The following is a 22,568-nucleotide window of genomic DNA, read 5'->3' on the forward strand; positions in this document are numbered from 1 at the left end:
ACACTCAGAGAGGTACAAAAATAGGCTTATGAGTTTGCATGACTCATCCGACTGCAAATAATACATTAATAAATCATGAGTCCTAAGATAAGTTTTCTTAAGGAAAAGTCTTATCTAAATATTCTTTCTCGAACCTAAACAAGAATGAAGCAAACAAGGAGACAAGCTTGTTGTAAACAAGTTACCCAGTACACAAACCAACACAGGGGCACAGAATCACAGACTTGCAGGAGTTGAAAGGGATCTCTACAGATCATCTAGTCCAACCCCCCAGCTAAATCAGGTACCCTACAGTAGGTCACACAGGTAGGCATCCAAGTGGATCTTGAATATCTCCATAGACAGAGATTCCACAACCTCTCAGGGCAACCTGACCCAGTGCTCCGTCATCCTTACCATAAGGAAGTTCTTCCACACGTTAGCACAGAACTTCATGTGTTCAAGTTGTTCAAGTTTTAGGCCATTACTCCTTGTCCTATTGCTACATACCACCAAGAAGAGACTAGATTCATCCATTTTTGCCTCCCATCTCCCTACAGATATTTATAAACATTGATCAGATCCCCTCTCAGTCCTCTTTCCCCCAGGCTGAACAGACCCAGGTTACTCAGCGTTTCCTCATACGGGAGACACTCCAAGCCCTTTATCATCTTCGTGGCCCTCCGCTGGACTCCTTCTGGGACCATCTTATACAAGAGCCAACCTGTTAAACTCTTGACACTATGAGTTATCTTCAAGACTGACACCCTTATTTTTCAGATATCACTGATTTTCTACCACTAAAGATTCCTGTAGCTTCTCTGTAAACCTTGGGTTTGTCATAAAGGCAGACATGCCCCACATTTTCCCAAAATGCAGACAAATTTCCCAATTCAGATAAAGCAAAAGGAAACAGAAGTGAACACACTGTCCTTATTCATTCTGCATTCTCTATCTAGAGAATTTATAATACATTTTTTGGAATGAGGTTATGAGACCAAATTTTGGGTAACATCTTGAATTACTATCTAATGACAGTGGCTGTTTCAAAGATGATTTCATAGCAGAAGAGTTACAGGTGGAAGGGTATAAATTAAGAAGTACCACAATTTGAGAGTATTTGAGTACTTCAGACGTGGCTTTCACTTCTCAAACTGAATGTTCATCTCACTTTGGCTTTACTTTGCATGTATGAGAGCACATTATGAATAGCTTTCCTACAAAGAGAACAAGTGGACTTTTCACTGGTGCTGCAGAGATAAATTGGCCAAACTCTCAGACACCCGTAAACTCTGAGCATAAGACACTGTTATTGCAACATGCAGCAGTCACCAGACATGAGAAAAAATGGACCAAGATACAGGGACAATTGCCAACATCTATATCAATGAAGACCAAGTTTGGCTTAGACCTTGTATTGCTGCCCCTCCCATCTGTGGATCATTTTAGATGTTGCTAAGTGGTAATAGGTGGATTTAAAAGTTGCTCTCGACAATTATTTATACCTCTAACAGTTCTGTCTTTCCTCACTCATCTCTAACAGTCCTACTCAGGCATGCTTCAGAGCACTAGCAATTCACAAAGATACCTTCTTTGCATCAATCATTTCCATTTCACCTCTGGATATGCAAATGTGCTTGCTGTGCAATAAGCAGGAATATGAAGCAAATGCAGGGAAATGAGCAGTGCATGTCTTTGTGTAACTTCCGTAGCTTTCCTTGCACAGAATGGGCAAGGAACTTCCACCTGTCCATTATGGCTTCTTCTAGTGACTAACTGACTTCTGCAAATTGTTTTGCTATCCTGATTAATTTGCTTCTGATTTGGGCACCTTGCAAAGTTGCTTCCTTGTGTTAACACTGAGTGGCTTCTTCATCTGGAAGACAGTATTTTACAGCATCCTGATACACATTTAGATCCCAGGACACTAAGAGTGCAGCTACCTGCACCCCATCCACACTTCACAACCTTCTGTTTAGCCTTCTGCTCAAGACTTTTCATCACCCCCCAGCCAATTTAAGCTTGGAATATCTTAGACTTCTTCCACCTGATCCTGGACACTGTCCAAGAGACACTGCAAGAAGGCTACACAGATGCATGGGGAATGCAATCCAATAGTCATGGCACTGCTGCAATTTTTATTTTTTTTTCAGGAGAAAGGATGCTGTGTATCTAGAATAAGAATATGAATAAATAATATACAGGTTACACACATGTGTTTCAGTTGGAAAAACTATCAAAATCATCTCTGGAAATTGTTTTTAAATTTAGTGCATTAGTGCAGTTTTAAATTTAGTTTATTTAGTGCAAAATACGCAGTTTTCAATCACATTAAGAATGGCTGAGGAGTCAGCTTATAATAAAGAAAAAGAAACAGTTCATAAAAAAATGGCCTTCCATCTCCTTTTCACTTCAGTAGAAGAGAATCGAGTTAACTACAGATCGAATGTTTCTGAGCCAGTCTAAATACAGAGATGCACTTGTTCTTGCCTGTGTAAATGATTCAGAGAATCACAGAATCATAGAATCATTAAGGTTTGAAAAGACGTCTGAGGTCAGCTAGGCTAACTGTCCACCTACCACCAATATTGCCCACTAAACTATGTCTTTAAATACTACACCTCCCCTTTCCTTAAACACCTCGAGAGATGGTGACAGCACTATTTCCCTGAGCAGCCTATTTCAATACATGACCTCTCCTTCAGAGAAGAATTTTTTCCTAAAGCCCAACCCTGAATTCTCCCTAAGTGCAACTTGAAGCCATTCCCTCTTGTCCTGTTGCTGTTATGTAGGAGAAAAGGCTGACTTCTGTCATGCCACAACGTCCCTTCAGATAATTGTAGAGAGCGAGCGATAAGGTCCCAACTGAGCCTCCTCTTCTCCAGATGAAACAATCCCAGATTCCTCATCCTCTTCCCATAAGACTTGTGCTCCAGACCCCTCACAGCTTTGTTGCCCTTCTTTGAACATGCTCCAGGGCCTCAGTGTCCTTCTCATAGTGAGGGGCCCAAAACTGAACACCGTACTCATGGTGCAGCCCCACCAAAGCTGAGTACAGGGGAATGATCACCTCCCTGCTCCTGCTGGCAACACTATTTCTGATACAAGTCATGATGCCACTGGCCTTCTTGGCCTCCTAGGCAAACTGCTGGCTCATGTTTAGCCAAGCGTTGACCAATACCCCCAGGTCCATTTCCTCCATGCAGCTTGCCAGCCACTCTGGCCCAAGCCTGTAGCGTTGCCTGGGGTTGTTGTGGCCAAAGTTCAAGACTCAGCACTTGGTCTTCTTGAACTTCATCCCATTGGCCTCAACCCAGCTATCCAGCTTGCCCAGATCCCTCTGTAGGGCCTTCCTACCACCAGGCAGATTGACACTTCCTCCCAAAGTGGTGTCATCTGCAGACATATCACAGAATCATAGAATGGTCTGGGTTGAAAAGAACCACAATGATCATCTGGTTTCAATCCCCCAGCTATTCGCAGGGTTGCCAACCGCCAGACCAGGCTGCCCAGAGCCACATCCAGTTTGGCCTTGAATGCCTCCAGGGATGGGGCATCCATAGCCTCCTTGGGCAGCCTGTTCCAGTGCTTCACCACCCTCTGAGTGAAAATAATTCCTCCTGATACCTAACCTAAATCTCCCCTGTCTTAGTTTAAAACCATCGTCCCTTGTCCTATCACTATCCACCCTTGTACTGAGAGTGCACTCAATGTCCTCATCCAGATCATCAATAAAGATACTGAACAGGCCCCAGTACTGACCCCTGGAGAGCACCTCTCATGACCTGATGCTGGATTTAACTCCATCCACTATCATTCGCCAATGACCTCCTTGCTTTAAACGTGTTCATGACTGTGTGGCTGTGTTAAATTCCAAAGGTAGCCTCAAGGAGTAATTCTCAGAAAAGAATTAAGCATTAACTTGCTACTGTGGTTTGACACAGCAAACTCATCCAAGACTTCTTGACTTCATTTCAGTGGACTTCCACAATTGATTATCAAATTGCTGCTGCAGACAACCCCAGTGTTTAAAGGCTAACAAAGCAGAACATGTTGGCACATCAATGAGAAGATGTTTCATACAAAACCTTCCAAATGGATTTAAAAACATGTAGAAAAAAAATGCATAAAAAACAACATATATGGGTACATAAGTAACAGTACTGAAAATGACCACAAATCTGTCCCACACTAGGAGGGTTGCTGGGAGAACTAATAACACACAACTGGTTCAACAGCTGAGGACCAATTGAGCACACATATAAAAAAAAACCAATGACAATGAATCAATCATCTTACCCCATAAATAGTGAGCAGTTCAAGAGCCCATTGAGCTCTCCTGCATGGCAGCTGGCTGCATGTCAGTATCACCTCATGAAAAGGGATACCTCTTGAGTTACATCTGCTCAGAGATCCTTTACACCTTGATGTCGAAATGCCTTGTTGATACAAATTCTCAGTGTGACTAATTGTTTTAGGCTTTGTTAGCCTCAATAAAATCACATCTTTGATCATAATCTTTGTTATCTTCAATAAGATTCAATCTTAGATCAGTGGTTCACACACAATCGCTTAGACATAAACCACTGAACAAGTCTAGGTATAAATCCATACTCATTTCAGCTCCTTATGTACATGGTTTAAAGAATTTAGAAAGCCGGGGTGTCTACTTTGAATCTTGTGTCTCAACAGGAGGGCCCCCTATCTGTGTATTATCCTATCCTCCATGCAGTAAATAACCAGGTGTTTCTAGCCATCTTGAAATCTTGTTAAGTTGTTGCCAACTTACTCAAGCTCAGTGAAATCACTATATTGTATCTGTATTGTATCAACAAATGTGTTCTACATTCTCTCTTAAGAGAACAGTACAGTGTAGTTGTTTCCAATTGCGACCACAGCTACAAGCTCAGTACCAGTGCAGGGCTGTCTCGCTCCCAGTAGCTTGAGAAGCTCAATAACTGAAATGTTGCTATTTACAGCAGAATTAGAAACTACCTGGAAATTCAGAAAGCTCTAGTCCCACCAGCATGAAATCTAGACTCTTTGTTAGCATTAGGCAAAAGAAACCCAAAAACATGTATTTCTTTCACATTATAAGGTATTATAATATAAATACTGTAATCTTACATTAATCCCTCAGTGGCATTGCTCTTATTTAGAAATCTATTTCAGAGGAGGAGATTATTGAGGGTGAACCCAAACCAGGGCATTTTTTGCCTTCTATCATGAAACAGACTTCCAGGGTGAGGAAGATTTACTATACAAATGAAGGATCCCCATGCATGGAGAACAAAACATGCTGTAGGGCCTCCTCAGGAAGAAGGATGAATGACATCTTCTTTCTCTTGCATGGAGCAGCCAGCATAAGGAGAACTCTCCCAGCACTTCTGGAGGCTGTGCGGTGAAAAAGCAACCAGCAAGCAAGCAGAGATCTTTTCATTCAAAGAACGAGGCAGGGCCTTATTGAAGGGATTGATAAGCTTCATTAAAGGAGAAGAGCGCACTCACAGCAGCTGGTGCAGAGGTGGAGAAATATTTGAGGTGGAAGAAAAGGCAGTCATAGAATATTTTATAAGACACTAACAGCCAGATGAAAGAAGAACCAAAATGACTGAAAAGTGCAAGTGCATCATAAAAACACCCACACTGGTAGAAGAAAATAAGACCTATTCAAGTTTATGTCCCAAGCTGCAACAGAATGTTAGCAGCTTTAACCCTGGAAATGAGTGTACTCCCCTGGCGGGTTCTGAAATGCCCATCCTGGCAGTACATTTGTGCTAAAGACAGAGGCTGTCCTTACGAGATGAAATGTTAGGAAGGATCTGCAGTACACGAGCAAAAACTGTGTGCTTCCCAGTTTTGTCCTCAAGCCTGCGTTCACAACGTTGCCATTGTGACAGAGCAAACCAGTGGTCAGCCATCCCTCTTCACTCAGCTTTGAGTGGTCACAGGTGTGGACTGAAGGTCGGATTAAATGATCTTAGTGGTCTTTCCAATCTTAATGATTCTATGATTCCATGATTCAGGCTGTAAGTATTATCAGCCTGGTAACAGTGCATTGAGCAGGATAAACAGGTGAAACAAACTGTGGATAGTGCACTATGTGAGTAATTTGGGCATATGAACAGACAACACGAATGGTGGGGGAAGACAGAAAGTGAAGTGGCACTGTTGGGCTAGTGCTAATATAAGCTGGTCAAGTCATACTAGCATAATGCAGATGTTTCAGCCCATGGCTAGCAGAACTGCAGTGCTGAGCAGAGCTGCATCTATGTTATGCCTAATTTACAGATAATCTGCCCAGTGTGACAAAAGCTGGCTGTTCTCCTGAATAACTGTACTACCAGGAAAATGTGATGAAGTGGCACATGTTCAGCTTAACCAGGTTGGATAAACACCAGCTAGCAAGCAGACTTTTGTGTAGGTGTAGCAACAGCACATAGGTTTCTTAAGCTTAGCTTCTGCTAGAGGATGCTAGACTGCTGTGATGGAAATGGTTTTCTAAGCCATGCCTTAAAACAGTTTGTGATCTTAATACCGTTAGCTGTACTTTCAAGTTGTTATGGATTTCATTATATATATCTTTTACTGAAAGTGTCAGTAGGACAGCAGACACCAAATGTTGACAGAAGTCAACGTTTATCCATTCTTACCACATACCTCACCAACTCAACATGTAGGAAAGATGCTCACCTGACTGGTTTTCTGGAAGATACGAGTCTCCATCACTTCTATTATTTTTAATTGGGATGGTGAGTTGCACTTACTTCACGCAGTGGCAGCAGTGCCCTACAGACACTCAGCTACTCTACATTAAAGGAGAAATTTGCCAATTCAGATAAGTTAAATGTAAGAAAGAAGTATAACCTGTGTTTTGCAGCACGAAATTAGATGTGTCTCATTATTCCTCTGGGATTTTGCCTCCCGAAATGGCCAGTTTCCAATTTCCAAACTGGTCACAAGCTTTTGCGGTTTAACTCCTTTTGCCATCCCAGTGATGTATGCTGCAGCAACATCTGTAGCATATCCCTGCTCAGAGATGGAGCAGGATACTACTTCCAGGCTAAGAACTCCCAATTCAAGGATCTACGTAGAAGCTATGCATCTAAGCAACATCAAAAGCCAGCAGGGAGCTGCCTAACTCAGTCAGTACTGTCTGGATAGTTATGCAGCTGGCCAAAGGTAGGTGCTGACTCTAGAATGAGCTGCATCACTTCAGAGACACCCTGTACGTTGTACTGTGTATACTGACCACAGTGGGATCTTAGATATCTGTAACTTCAGTATATCTACCTTGTAGACACCTGTATAGAAGTCTCAATCTGCAAGGCGGATCCCATGCCTGGAGTCAAGGAATCCCTGCCTATACAGAGTAAAAACTTCAAGCCAACTTTGAAAACTAACTAGTCATGTAACATTATGTAGTGAGTGAGAAGTAACTACTTATTGTGCTTATTGTATACATACCAGTCATGTCAGGATATTTCCTTATAAGCAAGGTTTTAGGGCTGGAGCATTCCCAAAATAAAAAGAAGCTTTAAGTAAGCTTTGCATTATTTCATACGCATCTTCAGACCAAGATAAAGTCTACCATAATTTTGTTGTCCTTGCTGATCTAAGTAAGATGAGGGAAGGGCTTCGAGTCAGACATATAATATATTAGTATATTAGATTTCTAACCCTGGATTGCAAGGGAGATTGCTTAGAAACTAAATTGCAACAACAGCCTGTTACAGCCAAGAGAAATTTGGCGTTTGGTACTGGGAAGCACTTACAAAACGTGAAACCTCACATTTCTTTGCATTTTAAGAAGAATACTCCCCGTTAGCAGTTTCAGTTTCTGTTTCATTAATCTGTTGCTTTAGCACTCTTTATAAAAGTCCAGATTTTTTATTTAGAAATTGCAAACATTTTTTTTTCAAAAAAAAAAAACTTCTGGAACACCAAATTAACTTCTGTATCTGTGCTAGCAGAGAAAGCTCACAAAAGCTTTATAGCACCATTTTATTTATTTATTTGCATGGCTGCTGATGAGAAGATTAGTGTCCTACAGCTGATTAAAGAATGTCAGATAACAAAGAATGTCTTTAGAGATCACTCACTCTCAGACATCAAACAACTTTTAACAGCAGTGATTTAGGATAATCCAGAAGGGAAAAAAGAAGAAAGTGAACCTATGGCAACACAAATGCTGTATGTACAACATTAGGAATTTTTCCACCCAAGGAGTCTAACTTGCCTTCAAGTAAAGCTATGGCAAATTCAGTAGAGGTATATAAAGGAATGTTATCACATGAAAATAATAAGATGCTAGTTAAGCTATTTTGCAAATAGTTTTAATTTTATATTAAATAGAAAATATGTGACTTAATTTAAAAGCAATAGTAATAAATACATTTATGTGGATTGTATGTATTTTTCTTCTGAAGTATGCCACAAATGAATAGGCCCAGGACTATGCAAACTGATGATTTCCTTTTGAAAGACTGTAAGCTTTTGGAACTAGGAACTGTGATTTTCTACATGCATCTTTTGTATGTAAGAGATTTTGCAATTAAGTAAAGAATAACCATTTGAAATAGGAATCATATTTTCTACACTCACATTGCCATAAGCCCTTCAAAATCATTACTGAACACAGTTCTCAAGATCTACTGCAAAGAAAGGAAACTGTGAGTGCTGTGACTCTTTCTTCCTGACACAGAAGAATACCTACTTGTGAAGATGCAGACTTTAGCAAAGTATTTTAAACACATCAAAGACATTGGATGGGTACCAAACTTCCAGTAATAGAGGTTACTGAGAAGAAAGACTCTGGTTCTTTGCAGACATACACAACAGGACAATGAAAGAAAATGGTCAAAAATTGAAAAAGGGGACGATACAAGGAAAATAACTTTCACTAGCAGAGTAACTAAGTGCTCAGAAAGCTTTGCCTGAAGATGTTGTGCACCTTCCACCCTTGGAGATTTTGAAGATCTGACTGGAGAGAGCTGTAAGCAACCCTGCCTACATTCAGTAGCCTTGCCCTGGGAAGGGTGTTAGGCTAGGAATATTCCAGGGTCTCTTCCCATCCCAGTGCTTTCAGGGTTCAGTGTGACCATGCAGACTGATACCGAATGCACAGACCTGTCAGAAAATACATCAAAACATTAAAAACCTGCCAACTAGATCATGCCTATCATCCCTTGTGCCTTCCAGGGTACCCAAGACAGAAGACAGAGTACAGGGAACGTGCTTTGCCTTTCACAAGATTGCTTTTATATATGGTTTTAAGTAGGGAGATAACACTCTGGATGACTGAGGAGTAATGAAATAGCTACCCATGGTTCTAGTCCCAGCATTTCAGAAAATGCACACAGACAGATATCAATATGCATGAGCTACTGCATAATTGTGTGCTGAATTTGGGCTCAAATTTTCAAAAAGAGTGCATAGAGTTAAGCAAAGTTAGTGAAGAAAGTCTAGAGTTTAACGAGCTAAGGATGCCCAAGCCCATGGAAAGCATAGCCTGCTGTTTTATTTAGCTACAGGAGGCTCCCAAGATTATCAGTCTCCTTCCCTGCCAGTAATCTGTAATCCCCTTCATGAAACACCCTTTTGAAGAATTCTTTTCACTCCAGCACTCTGACTGGGTTGCTTCTTATGGTTAGATTTTTGTTCCTAGACGAAATCTTGTCCTGGCCTAGTTACATCCAGTTGTTCTTGAGTTTGCACTGCAAATACATCAAGAGGATTTATAATGGAACATCAAAGGAGGGGAGGAGGCCTCTAAGCCTTCGTTATTCAAAGTTATCTGTTTGTTATCGTATCTTGTGATAAGAAAAGCTAGAAGTGACCATGCTGTATTCCCCCAGTACCCTCAGTCACGCTTAGATTGCATCAGCATCTGATATGAGTCTCATAAAAGTAAATCATGCTGAAAGCACCTGAGACTGGTTCTGGATTTTGACCACGCAAGCAGTCCATCTTTTCATTTAACCTTGCAGTATCTCACATTTCACTGCACACAACTAGAATTGGGCAAATTTCACATGAGGCTTCACAGACAGTCTGTATTATAAATACTTGCTTAAATCCACTAGCAATGTATTATCTGACACACCTTTCCATTGCATTTGTTGGGGGTTTTTTGTGCACTCTGGAAACTCCTACTCACTGCATTACTGGGATACACATATAGAATCCTGCTCCTCCTTCCATTTCAGCACTCAGTTCATAGAGGAAATCCATTTCAGCAGAGCTGCAAAAGCATGACCTTGCAGTTTGTGCTACCAAACTTCATTCCATCTCTTTCACTGATATCCTCAAGGTCATTAAGTAAATTCCATTAACACACTTTAGCTTTTTGTGCTAACATCATTAATGAAAACATGTAATAGAGTTAAGACCAGCCCTGAGGAAATTCATTAATAACTTTCCTTTAAACAGAAATTTCCTGTTTCGGCACATCCCAGTTTAACTTCCATCTACCAGCTTCTTGTCCACCAGAAAATTCTTACACTTAGCTCCACATTTTTCTGTCTTCTACAGTAAGTATGCAAATGACCCTTTACCAAATTCTTCACAGAAGGTAAATTTGCCATCTCATACCAGAGAAAGATGCTGGCTATTTACATGTCTCAGCTCAAAGCCTGAGAACAGTTGCCCAAGCATTGCTGCATGTAAGAACAGGGAGAAAGGTTAAGATGAGAAAATGACAATTTATTTAAGAATGAAGCAGGCTGGAATAGAAATGCACAGATTAGGCAATTTGAAGGAAAAACAAAACTGCCATTTTCCATCAAACAACCTTGATACAAATCGTAAATCATTTCTTGATGAGATGCAAATCTAATGAAGTTCCCTCTAGAGATTTCTGCTCTTTGCCTAAACTGTATCAAGCTCAATTGTACTAAGTGTTCTTCAAAATTCTTCAAAAGATGGAAGTAGCAAGTGCCTTGATGAAATAAATACTAATATAAAATGTGACAATGAAATCAAATAAGAAGAATTTGATTCAAGTATATGCATAATAAAAACCCCATACTTTGTAGGGGACTGCATGTGAACATACACAGGATGAAATAAGAAATGCTATTTAAAAGCAAGCAATACACAGTGTCCATAGGATTCTTTAAAGATACTGTATGCAAGACCATGCATTCCTTTGTGCCAGAGAGAATAATAAACCCTTTGTGGCCAGGATTGGAAAAGGAGGAATCTGTTCCTCACATCGCTCTCATTCCATTTCATCTTCATGGTGCACTGATCATTGCCAGGTCTCATAAAGACCATGAAAATCTGGAGCACATGTGACACCTTTGCTCCAGAATGTTACTCCTCCCACCTTTGCCTTTGCCATGCCACTACACAGAGAAGAAAAAAAAAGAAATATGGATGCATTTGCACTACTTTCCTTCCTGCCTCCTTGGAAATCTGCCTCTAGCCTCAGCATGGGGAAGGAGCACTGACCCTACCTCCTTCAGAAACAGGTTACAAGTACAGGAAAGATGAGCAGAGGGGATCACCCATAGGCCTCATGTGGCAGCAGAAAGCAATTGTTGGGCAGAGAAAAGAAAGGTGATGACAGGCAAGGGACAAGACAAGAACAGACTTGGAGACAGTTTAGCAAGAGGGAGCCACAGCTGGAGCTTGTTCTGCCAGCTTGACTTCCAAGGTTTACAAAAACTGTATTGGATAGGGACCTCTCCAGTGTGATATCTATAACTATAGGTAATGCTTTAGCACAGCAAAATATCCCTTATTCCACAGGACAAGCCACAAAGTCTCTCTCATGGTCAGATCCCAGCCTCTCAGCTGCTTCTGGAGGACATCCTTGCATTGGGAGCAGTCTCCCTGCTGTGGGGACTGCCTGGGCATTCAGCACTCGCTCGGCTCTGATGCAGAGAGCTGGGGATACAGAATTCCCACGTATTCAATAGCTTAACATAAGGTCTCCTCTCTATGTTCATAAGGAAAAATCCCCACACTTCATCTCACTTCAACAGCAACCAAGTGTGTGCCACAGGTGGCAGGAATCCAGGCCCCATCTCTAATTTCCAGCTCATAGTTCAGTTGTAGGTACTCTCATCCAAATCTGGGACACTTAAATGAAAATTCTGTGGGATTTTTCACTTAAGCATGTTTTGAATCAGTACAGTACTGCTGCTCAATTAATAAAGTAATTAACAATAAAAAGGCCCAGTAATTGAAATCCCTTTGAAAGAACATCAATTTATTCTAAGCTTTGCCTCAAGTCTTTATTAATTCTGACATCAAGCATAATGACCTTAAATTATAAATGATCATCACAAAATCCAGACATCATAAGCATTTTCTTGTCTGCATGCTGAGTTTTTAAAACATCTGAGTTTGGTCACTACAAGTGATGCAAACAAAACACCCTGTGTTTGTTTACCTATAAGGGCACTGCATCCCCATAATGCAAACAAAATGACAATATGGATATTACAGAATTTCAGGTGATTCTAATGAAGAAAACATTGTAAGAGTAGTCTTCCTCATTAACTCAATGAAGCAATTTGAAAAAAAAACGAAGGAAATCACTCAGCTGTAAAATGAAACACTAATTTTGCTTCTCCTAACATTCCTCTTCTTGTGATATAACTACCTTTTTTTTTTTCCTGCAAAGCCTTAAGTAAGCAGATGAGGAGGCGTTTAATAATTATAAGACTGCTTCTTTTTTGCATTGCACTTTGTGTTTTCGCTGAACTCTTGCTAGCGTCTAACCGAACTCCAAAATGCTTCCCGAAAATACAACTCACAGCTACAAGCAAAATTGCTGCTTTCCCTTCTGCCGGGCGCGCATTTCTACCTGCGGCAGTCGCTATACGCACAACGTCCACTAGGGGGCGCTCTTATCTTCCCCAAATCTCAGCGAGAAGCTTACCGAGCTTTCCAACGGAGCGTGTTACAAAGATTTTGTCGATCGATCCTATGGTAGCACTGCACTTTTTTTTCTTTTTTTCTTTTTAAATAACTGGGATTTATTAAATTATATCATTTATTTTTTTAAATACCGTAATTTGAAAGTGAATCATTGTTATATATAAAATTTCCACTGCATATTTGGCGTGCAGAGAACTTTGATAAAACTTTCGCAAGTTTACTAGCTGCAGTTATCACTTAAAATAGGCTCTTATATACAACTTCCCCCTCCAAAACACACACACACACAGATGCACGCAATCAGCTCAAACTGCCGTGGCAAGGCAACCTCCAAGATGCCAGGTGACTGCACTTCATAGTAATTTACAAGGTGAGTTCCAAGTAAGCACTGTGTGTGGTTCCAGCTCTGCGTGAATGCACCCTCGAGGCAAAACACTTTAGGTACAAATGGCATTAAACTTATTTATATGGTCATCTCAACTCCGAGCAGATATGGAAAACAAATGTTGTTCAGGATAACATGCTATTTGCCTTAATATTATAGAATCATAGCATTGTTTGAGTTGTAAGAGACACTTAAAGGTCATCTAGTCCAACTCCTGTGCTAGATCAGTGTGCTGACAGCCTGACCTTGCATGTCTCCAGGGATTGGGCATCCACCACGTCTTTGACCAACCTGTTCCAGCACCTCACTACCTTTATGGTAAAAAATATCTTTCGTCCAATCTAAATTTCCCTTCTTTTGGTTTGAAATCATTTCTCCTCATCCTAATGTTCTCAATCCTTTACAGAGAGTGTTATATATCCTCATCTTCCTAACTCATGAGATCTTTATTATTTACCATCCATACCCAACAGAAATCAAACCACCTCCTTCTGATCTCACATCTTAATGAAGGCAGTTTGCGAACATGCCAGGCTGTACCCTGTGCTGTGCTGCTATCAGCCATGGAATCCACGCACTGAGAAACAAACAAAAAGGACTTAGATGAGGTAAGGATACCAGGGCTCATAACTTCTATGAGGGATGCTCTGCCTTTCAGGGGAACTAGCAGGCATGCAATTATGTGAATTCAGCCTTGCTGGTACAGCACAAACCCACCAATGTGCTAGCTCATCTGATTAATTATCTGTACGCTGATCTCACAGCAAACTAAAAGCAAACTTTTTGTGACCATTCATCAATTCTGACTTATGATATGGTCACATTAAACCACTGTCAATGATGGAATTCAGTTTGCTGCATCACTTCTGCACCCAGGTAAAATAGAATAGCCAAGTTGCTGATGGGACACAGTATGAGTTACTGTCTGCAGTGTGCCATCAGAGGCATCTCTAGCTCAGCAGCCTTCCTCTGAAATGGGCAAATCCTAATCAATGAAGCACATCTGTCCAGTGGAGAGAAAGCACTTCCCAATCCCTTCAGGCCATGAACTGACTACTTGAAGCATGACATTTGATTAGCCTTATTATTGCAACTCATTTATATAAAAATGTTGGTAGGGCCCACGAAGCAATCCAACCCTCAATAAAATACAGCCAACAGCCTCTTAGCTGATGTTTCCACTCTTGTTCTTTTCTGCCCTTAAAAACAAGGTGGAATTTATCCTTCATTTAGTGCAGCAGACTGTCGCTGTGCCTCATGTATGCAAATACATCAGTCTTCCTAGTCTTTTCCCATAGAGATCTTTGACACTGAGACTCGACAGGATCTGGCATCCTTCTGAACTGGAGGCCAAGGGAATAGTGGGCAGGAGTGTACTTTCATATGTATCTTTTGCCAAAATTAATGAACATTTGTGCAGATGCTGAATAGGAATTCAGGCAGTAGAAACAAAACCCATCTAAAATGAAGCCTGGAGCTACAAATATCCAGGGTTAAGCTTCTTTATCATTGCAAGTCTAGATTTCTCCCCTCCCCTTGGAAGAGCCAGAGTACTTTTCTAGTCACAAACGTATCTTGCTCTAAAGGAAACAGAATGATAACATAGTTATGAAAGATAATTATTCATTAACAAGGAGCAAAGTAGCTGACATGGATCCCAAGTAACACAAACATTCAAATATGAAACATTAAGATTCTGTTGTAGATTCTATACCGCTTTCTTCTTCATAACACAATATTACTGTCAGTACCATCTAACAGTGGCGCAGACACCAACTTCAGGTTAAAACATCACAATGTCACGACCATTTCCCTATCGCTGTAATGATTGCAATGTTTGTATGAATGAATGGGTTACATTATACAAACTGGGTTAATCTTACGTACAATGAATATTGGAGGCCATGCCTGTGGCAGGGGAGTTGGAGCTTGATGATCCAGGAGGTCCCTTACAACCCATGATTCTATGAATATTACATGCTTTTACATAAGTTAACAGCTGTACATATGAAAAAGAAATCTCATTATATTTTCCTGAGAAACCTTCTCTTTCAGCAAACCAACAAACAAAAAATTGGAAAGGAGACAAACTGATCAGCTTTTGCTTATTTGCCTTGAAGATGTTCCTTTACAGCCAACAAACCAGCATTAAACACACTCATGCAAACCACAGCTCTAAAAATAACTCACTTGAGACTTTCAGACATTTTTCCATGTTTCCAGTAACAGCAGTCTCGCTGCTAGGAACAATGATTAACACGGGCAGGGCTTTTCCATCAAGAAACCACACGTCAAAGAGCAGCTGGAGCCCACAGAGGTGTAGCAGGGGATGAACTGAAGGGTCACAGTAGTGTTCTCTGAGCAGTAATGGAAAAAGCCAGGCAGCAGCCATGCCACTGACTGGGGTAAGCAGGCACGGCCAATCCTTATTCCTCGACCTAACATCCAACAGCCATCTCAAAGTCTGCTCATCACCAGACTACCGACGCACAGATTGCTGGTAGCCTGGAGAGAACAGATGCTGGTGGGAAGGGAAGGCACAGGCTCTCCTTCCTAACTTCATAAAGACAGGCATAGCTTTGCCCTAATCTGATTCCTCTTCCTTTTTCTCTCCAGTGTTCTCCACATAACAAGAAGTGTTTACGACAGGTGCTGTGCAAACAGTAAGAAAGCAAGCAATGAGGGATGAGTACACAGGCTGAGCTTTCTTTCAAGATTTTTTCTCTCTTAAATGTAATGCTCTTATCTCATCCCAAAACGTGGATGCACTTATTGTGAAACTGCACGCAAACTGAACAAAGCACCAGTCTTCAAACATATGTTACCCAGAGGCTGAGCCCTGAATTAAAAGAAAATAATTTGATGTTAATAAAGAGCCCATGCTAGATGCTTTGGAACAAAGGATCTGTGGGTGAAACTTTTTAAATCACTTCACCCCGAGCACAATCTCAACACTCAAACTGAGAAGGCAGAGGAGACTCCTCAGCATTACGAGCATTACGAGCATTACGAGGACTGCAAGATTTCTGGCTTAATCTGTACACATCTACCTTTATGTTTTTCTTTCTCTCCCAGCCTTCCTCACACTCTTTGGCACCATCTTTTTTTTTTTTTTTCTTCTCTACTTGCAGAATTTCCAAGGAAAATTATTCTAAATAAGAGAGAGAAGCATTTGAAAGTGTGGAAAAACATTTAAATACTCAGAACCTGTATAATGGGCATAACTCATTACCCCCAATAGCACTTCATGCTATGCCCATTATATCTGGCTTTATGGCTGCACAATGGGGATACACAGCACTGGGGTAAGAGGTGTGTTGGCCTGGAATCACAGAATCATTTGAGTAGGAAGGGATCCTTATGGGTCACCTAGACCAACCACCCTGCAATGAACAGGGACACCTACTGCTCGATCAGGTTGCTCAGAGCCCCGTCAGCCTGATCTTGAATGTCTCCAGGAATGGGGCATCCATCACTTCTCTGGACAACTTGTTTTGGTACTTCCAGTTTAGGCACATGGCTGCTTTCCCATCAGCAGTTTCAAAGTGCTGTCCTCATTTGTGTCTCTACATCTACAAGCTGCCTGGATGGAGAGCTTTGTGCAACTTGGGATTTTCAAATTCTGGCTCACTGAAACTGGAACCATCCCATTTCTGAATCCCAGACACACCATTTTAGACTCCTTAAGGGTTCAGTTTAGTTCACTGTGCATCAGGTACTTTAATGTCAGTTCAGGTTTTCTTAACAAATGTTAGAGTCAGAATGCTTTTGCAAAAAACCTCACTGTACCTTCCTATACATCCTGTAACAGTTTCAGTATTGTAACAGTGCAAGTGCAATTAACTTCCTTCTGTTAAAGCTAGCCTGAACATAGCTTTGGCTTTCTGAAATAGAAGAATTGTATTCCGTGGAAAGAAAGCTGCATGGAAAATATCATAAAAAGAAGTTCAAGGAGCTACTCAAGTAGTTCACGGGAGACAAACTCAGCAAAAGCTATTAAATACATAGACATCTCCACCAAGCAAGAAATTCTGAAGCCTTGAGCTTTTAGATGAAAGACTGTATTCAGGAGTAGCACTGTGATGTGCTTATCCTGTTGGAGATAAGGTGTTGGGAGAGATGAACGTTCCATTTGACTCAGCTTGGCTGTCCCTGTGCTACTATATTCCTCTGTCAAGCCACCACACAGTGTTGCTTCTTTTTAATTAACTGTGATGAGGGAAATGTCTCACATGCTGATGAGTTAATTCAAAGCAAAAAAGCAAATATGCAAACAAACAAAAGAACAACAAAACACCACCCAACAACAACAAAAAAGACAAAAGATGTCTACAATTTAGTCATAAGTGTAAAGAAAACTTTGGATGTCATAAAAAAATGTTCTCTCACCTACATTAAGAAATCTGTTTTCTGTTTTCCTAAAACCAGATCTTGCAATGCGGTGCTGCAAATTGCAGTTCTTTATCTCTTATGAAAACGAACGCTTTCCATTCATTTACAGAAAGACTATCAGGAAATATATTATTACTGCTGGTTGGTAGGAGGCAACATCAAACAGCATGTCAGCTCTGAGAGAGAAATGAGCCATAGAAATAGGCTGTGTGTGGGAACAGTGCATGGGTATCCCTCACACAGGAGAGGGACATCACATCCTGGCCACAGTGCAAGAGGAGCAGCTGAGAAGACCTGCAGGTAGTCTGGAAAATGGCTCACTACCTCCAACACCACTCTACAGCAGGTCTGTGTGTGGATAGTGACCTGCCAATACCAACACAGCCCACAGCAAATGTTGGCATACAACTGCATTTCTGTTGAATTGGCCAGAGTACGTGACATGGTGCTTGTGCTGCTTTTATGCTTTCACATGTGCCAGAATTGAGAAGATAGCTGATATCAGATGGGACATGAGGGCTATGCAGACGGAAAACACTCTTTCTGGCACAAAGTCTTCCAGCAAAAAATACTCTATTGACTTCTCCTGAACAGTAGTTGATGCTGGAGTAGTACTTTGCATCATTTGTTCATACCACTTTTGAGCAACTACTAGGAGATCTAAAACCATAGAATCACAGAATGGCTTGGATCGGAAGGGACATCAAAGGTGATCTAGTTTCTAGCCCCTGCCACAGGCAGGGTTGCTATCCACTAAATCAGGCACTAGATCAGGTTGCTCAGAGCACCAGATAACCTGTCCTTGTCAAAGTCCAGCTTTGAACTCGAATCCACTGAAACAGTGCAGGAGTTACTCTGCATTTATGCTTATGAATCCACACCAAGATGACCTGCCCAGCTTTTCTGCCCTGAACATTTCTGCATGCCATTCCTACCATAGGCTATGCAATTTTCTCTAAACACTATGCCTTCCTTCCTTCCTTCCTTCCTTCCTTCCTTCCTTCCTTCCTTCCTTCCTTCCTTCCTTCCTTCCTTCCTTCCTTCCTTCCTTCCTTCCTTCCTTCCTTCCTTCCTTCCTTCCTTCCTTCCTTCCTTCCTTCCTTCCTTCCTTCCTTCCTTCCTTCCTTCCTTCCTTCCTTCCTTCCTTCCTTCCTTCCTTCCTTCCTTCCTTCCTTCCTTCCTTCCTTCCTTCCCTCCTTCCCTCCTTCCCTCCTTCCCTCCTTCCCTCCTTCCCTCCTTCCCTCCTTCCCTCCTTCCCTCCTTCCCTCTTTCCTTCCCTCCTTCCTTCCCTCCTTCCTTCCCTCCTTCCCTCCCTCTCTCTTTCTTTTCTCTTTTTCTTTGCTTTTTTTTTTTTTTTATGTACTACAACTATGTGAATGAGAAGAAAGTAAATGACACAACTGAAATATTAAATTCCTTAAATGTTGAATATCGCATATACGATTTAAAGGAGTACAATATAGTTAATAACAAAACTGGAGTTTTCATGAGAAAATGAATGCATAAGAGCCTCTATTACAAGGTGAAATATTGCCCTCAGAGTTAGAAAATGATGGAAATAACATTATTTGTGCAGTTTTATTTTGCCATTATGATACCATATTTATTTGCAATAAAAATTATTTTTCCACAGAACTCCTGCTTTGCTCAGAACAAGCAGTGCTCAGCAAGTGAGATGACTGTTCCATATTTCTTTTTATCAACTTAGTGCACATAGTTCAAAGTTCTATTTACTGCACATCACACATACTCTGCTCAGACTATAGAATTTCTCATTTCCTTATGGCCATCACTATCATAACCAGCCTTGAAATATACAACTCTTTTTTTTCTGACTCATACTGTTTCCTACGCCTCCTATTAAAAATGTGTAGAAACAAACAAACACAAAACAAAAAGATGAAAGGACAAACTTTCGGCATGTTGGGAGAGGCAGTGCAAGAGGAAGCAGTGTTGCTCTCCTGCTTTCAGAGGGCATGTTGATTTATTAGGGCAGAGATCAGTGGCTACTGAAGTCATACTGTCATGTCTTGCACATTGAATGTGATTTCTTTTGGGGTCAAAATGGAACAGCATCAAACCTAAGATTGGGAATAGATCCTTTCCTCAAGGAAGCAGGAGCTACAGCAGCTTTGTGAGCAATAGAAGAGGCAGGCTTAACATTCCTCAGGTGGTGGAAGAATATGAAGAAACACATCTTGCTTGCTACACACCTCCAGTAGCTGTAGACAGAAGCAGCTGTCAGTACTGCTTTTTGAGGCATTCCCATCTACCTGCAGGTTCTCAGTGTGCTGCACAACTCCTGAAGCAAGGCAATCCCCACTTCTGCTTCCCAAAAGTTTCTTACAGGGCTTCTCACATGCTCCAAAGCAGTCACATCCACAGAATCAAAACTGAAAGATCCTAAGAAACCTCACAGACCACATCTGATGTTTCATGGGCTCCATGTGGGATCAGGCAGACTTTGAGTACGAGTCTCCCAGACTTGTTACCCACTCCTTAGGCCCTGAGGTCTCAGGAATTCCTCATGAAGGCTAATTCTGCTGGAAATCAGTCCACCTCTTTTCAATTCCAACTGGAATCTTGGGCAACTAAGTATTAAAATATCAGCATCTTCAGGATGTAGTAATTAATGTATGTTACACTCTTGCTGTGTGCACTGATTAGAAGTTTGCATGGCCTAGGAAGACGAAATGCTTACCGTTATAAAATATTATAGTTACTAAGTGATCCATTGCCTCTCTCTCACTTTTGGTTTGGAAATGTTTGTGTCTTATTTTTCATTGCACCTTCCACACAGTACAAATCAAAATAAAGCTATGATTGTCATTAATAAGGCAGTAATGTGCTTTCAAGACTCATCCCTTAAGTGGTAGTCACTAGGAATAGATAAGACACAGGCAACTGGCAATTAAAAGAAAGATAATCATATGACACGGCTTATTTTTCTCCATGTATTTCCCAGCAAGAATTATATTACTGAGTATAAGGACTGTGTCCAAATAGCTGATAAGGAAAAAACAAAACCATAATGCAAAGGGAGTATCTTGTGTGGGAGCCCCATCCCTGGAGATATTCAAGGTCATGCTGGACATGGCTCTGAGCACCCTGATCTACCTGTAGTTACCCCTGTTAATTGCAGGGGTTGGACTAGGTGGCCTTTAAAGGTCCCTTCCAACAAAAACAATCCTAGAATTCTATTTGATATACTCACAGGAAATATAAATACTTTTTTTTTTTTCTTTTTAGTCCAATAGGTTGTAGGCCAATCTAGTGTCAATCCAGCAATAAGTAATATTAATATACTTTATAAAGCAGTATATCCAGGCTACATAGAAAAGTTCATTTTAAAATTAGCCTACCACTTTATACTCACAAATAATGAGCATGGTTTGCAAGCAAAGTTGCTTGCAGACAAAAATAGCATGATGAGATATCATAGCATCATAGAATCACAGAATGGCCTGGGTTGAAAAGGACCACAGTGATCATCCAGTTTCAACCCCCCTGCTGTGTGCAGGGTCACCAACCACCAGACCAGGCTGCCCAGAGCCACATCCAGCCTGGCCTTGAATGCCTCCAGGGATGGAGCATCCACAGCCTCCTTGGGCAGCCTGTTCCAGTGTGTCATCACCCTGTGTGAAAAATTCTTCCTAGTATCTAACCTAAACCTCTCCTGTCTCAGTTTAAAACCATACCCCTTGTCTTATAACTATCCATCCTCATAAACAGTCTGAGGGACCAGCTGGATATCTTATCACCATTGCTAACTTGCGTCAAGTTAAAGATGGGCCTGTGCGCTTTGCTGAATAAAGACTTAAAGGCTCTAAGCATCTTATTGAACCAAGGTTTCAATTATTTCTGCAAATTTAGAGAAGTTATTATCTAATTCATTACACAGAGAGACAGTTGTGAGCACAATAAATTAGCTGGAGATAGGTGGACTGCACATGCTCTGAATTAAAGTAATTACAGTTTTATGTTCTCTGACAGGGATTAATTCAGTCAAAGTGCTAGTAAATGGTGTAAATATGGGTAAGCAAATAGTTGGTGCAATATTGCTTCAGTTCTGGAGATGTTTTGAATTCATTTGTGCTTGAAACTTGACTGCTTCAGACCACAACCGTCTGTGAGGAGACATCACAACTGACAGGAACAGAGAACTGATACGGGAGCTCAGCTCCTGCTTGAATGCCTGCAAGGGTTGAAGGGTTGAAAGGCACACACAGGCTGAGAGGCTGGGTAATGCCTTGCGTCCGTGACTCAACAGCAGCACATCCACACAAGAAAAACCAGCAGAGGGCAAACCAACGTGCTTCAAAGAAAATAGACTCTTCCAGTTTAATTTTTCAGACAAAATTGATGTTCACCACTTTTAAAACATGCCCAAAATACAATGACACGACTCCCTATGGGATAAAATATCAGTGATTATAAACAGGATTATATCTGATGTTTGATTTCCTCATTTTCAATGACTAGATATCTTCAGATAATCAAAGTTTTAGAGATCCTTTGGAGCTAATACATACATAGAATCTTTGCCTTCCTGTATTTCCTCTGGTCTATGACTACCAAACAGCTGAACTTTTTCTTTTTTTTCACTTGAACATTCAGTATACTGAAATACAGATTTTTGTGAGATCTCTTCTTGCTAACTACTGTCCTGACCTAGAGACTCTGTTAACCAAATTGCCTCTCGCTGCTTTCAGCTGTGTCCTCAGAACTACAGTGTGTGTGTTTCTCCATGGAGCACAGAAATAATTGGCTCCTGCAAACTGTCTATGGCTTATGTTCCAATGCCTTGGAAATATATTCTCCCAATGCATAACGGTGCTGCTGATCTTGATGAGACCATTGTGGTCGGTTTTCCTTATCTTTTTGATGTTTTATTTTAATTTAACTATGCATCTAAAAACAT

The 22,568-nt window shown here is 41.0% G+C and overlaps 1 protein-coding gene across 1 annotated transcript in view; it reads right to left on the minus strand.

Annotated features, from left to right (window-relative positions):
• HS6ST3 (heparan sulfate 6-O-sulfotransferase 3) overlaps positions 1-22,568 on the minus strand; it is a 278,502-nt gene that overhangs the window by 4,930 nt on the left and 251,004 nt on the right. The gene's annotated exons all lie outside the window — the stretch shown is intronic.

Source organism: Tympanuchus pallidicinctus, unplaced genomic scaffold (assembly GCF_026119805.1).
Source record: "Tympanuchus pallidicinctus isolate F22 unplaced genomic scaffold, pur_lepc_1.0 scaffold6, whole genome shotgun sequence".
Taxonomy (NCBI): Eukaryota; Metazoa; Chordata; class Aves; order Galliformes; family Phasianidae; genus Tympanuchus; species Tympanuchus pallidicinctus.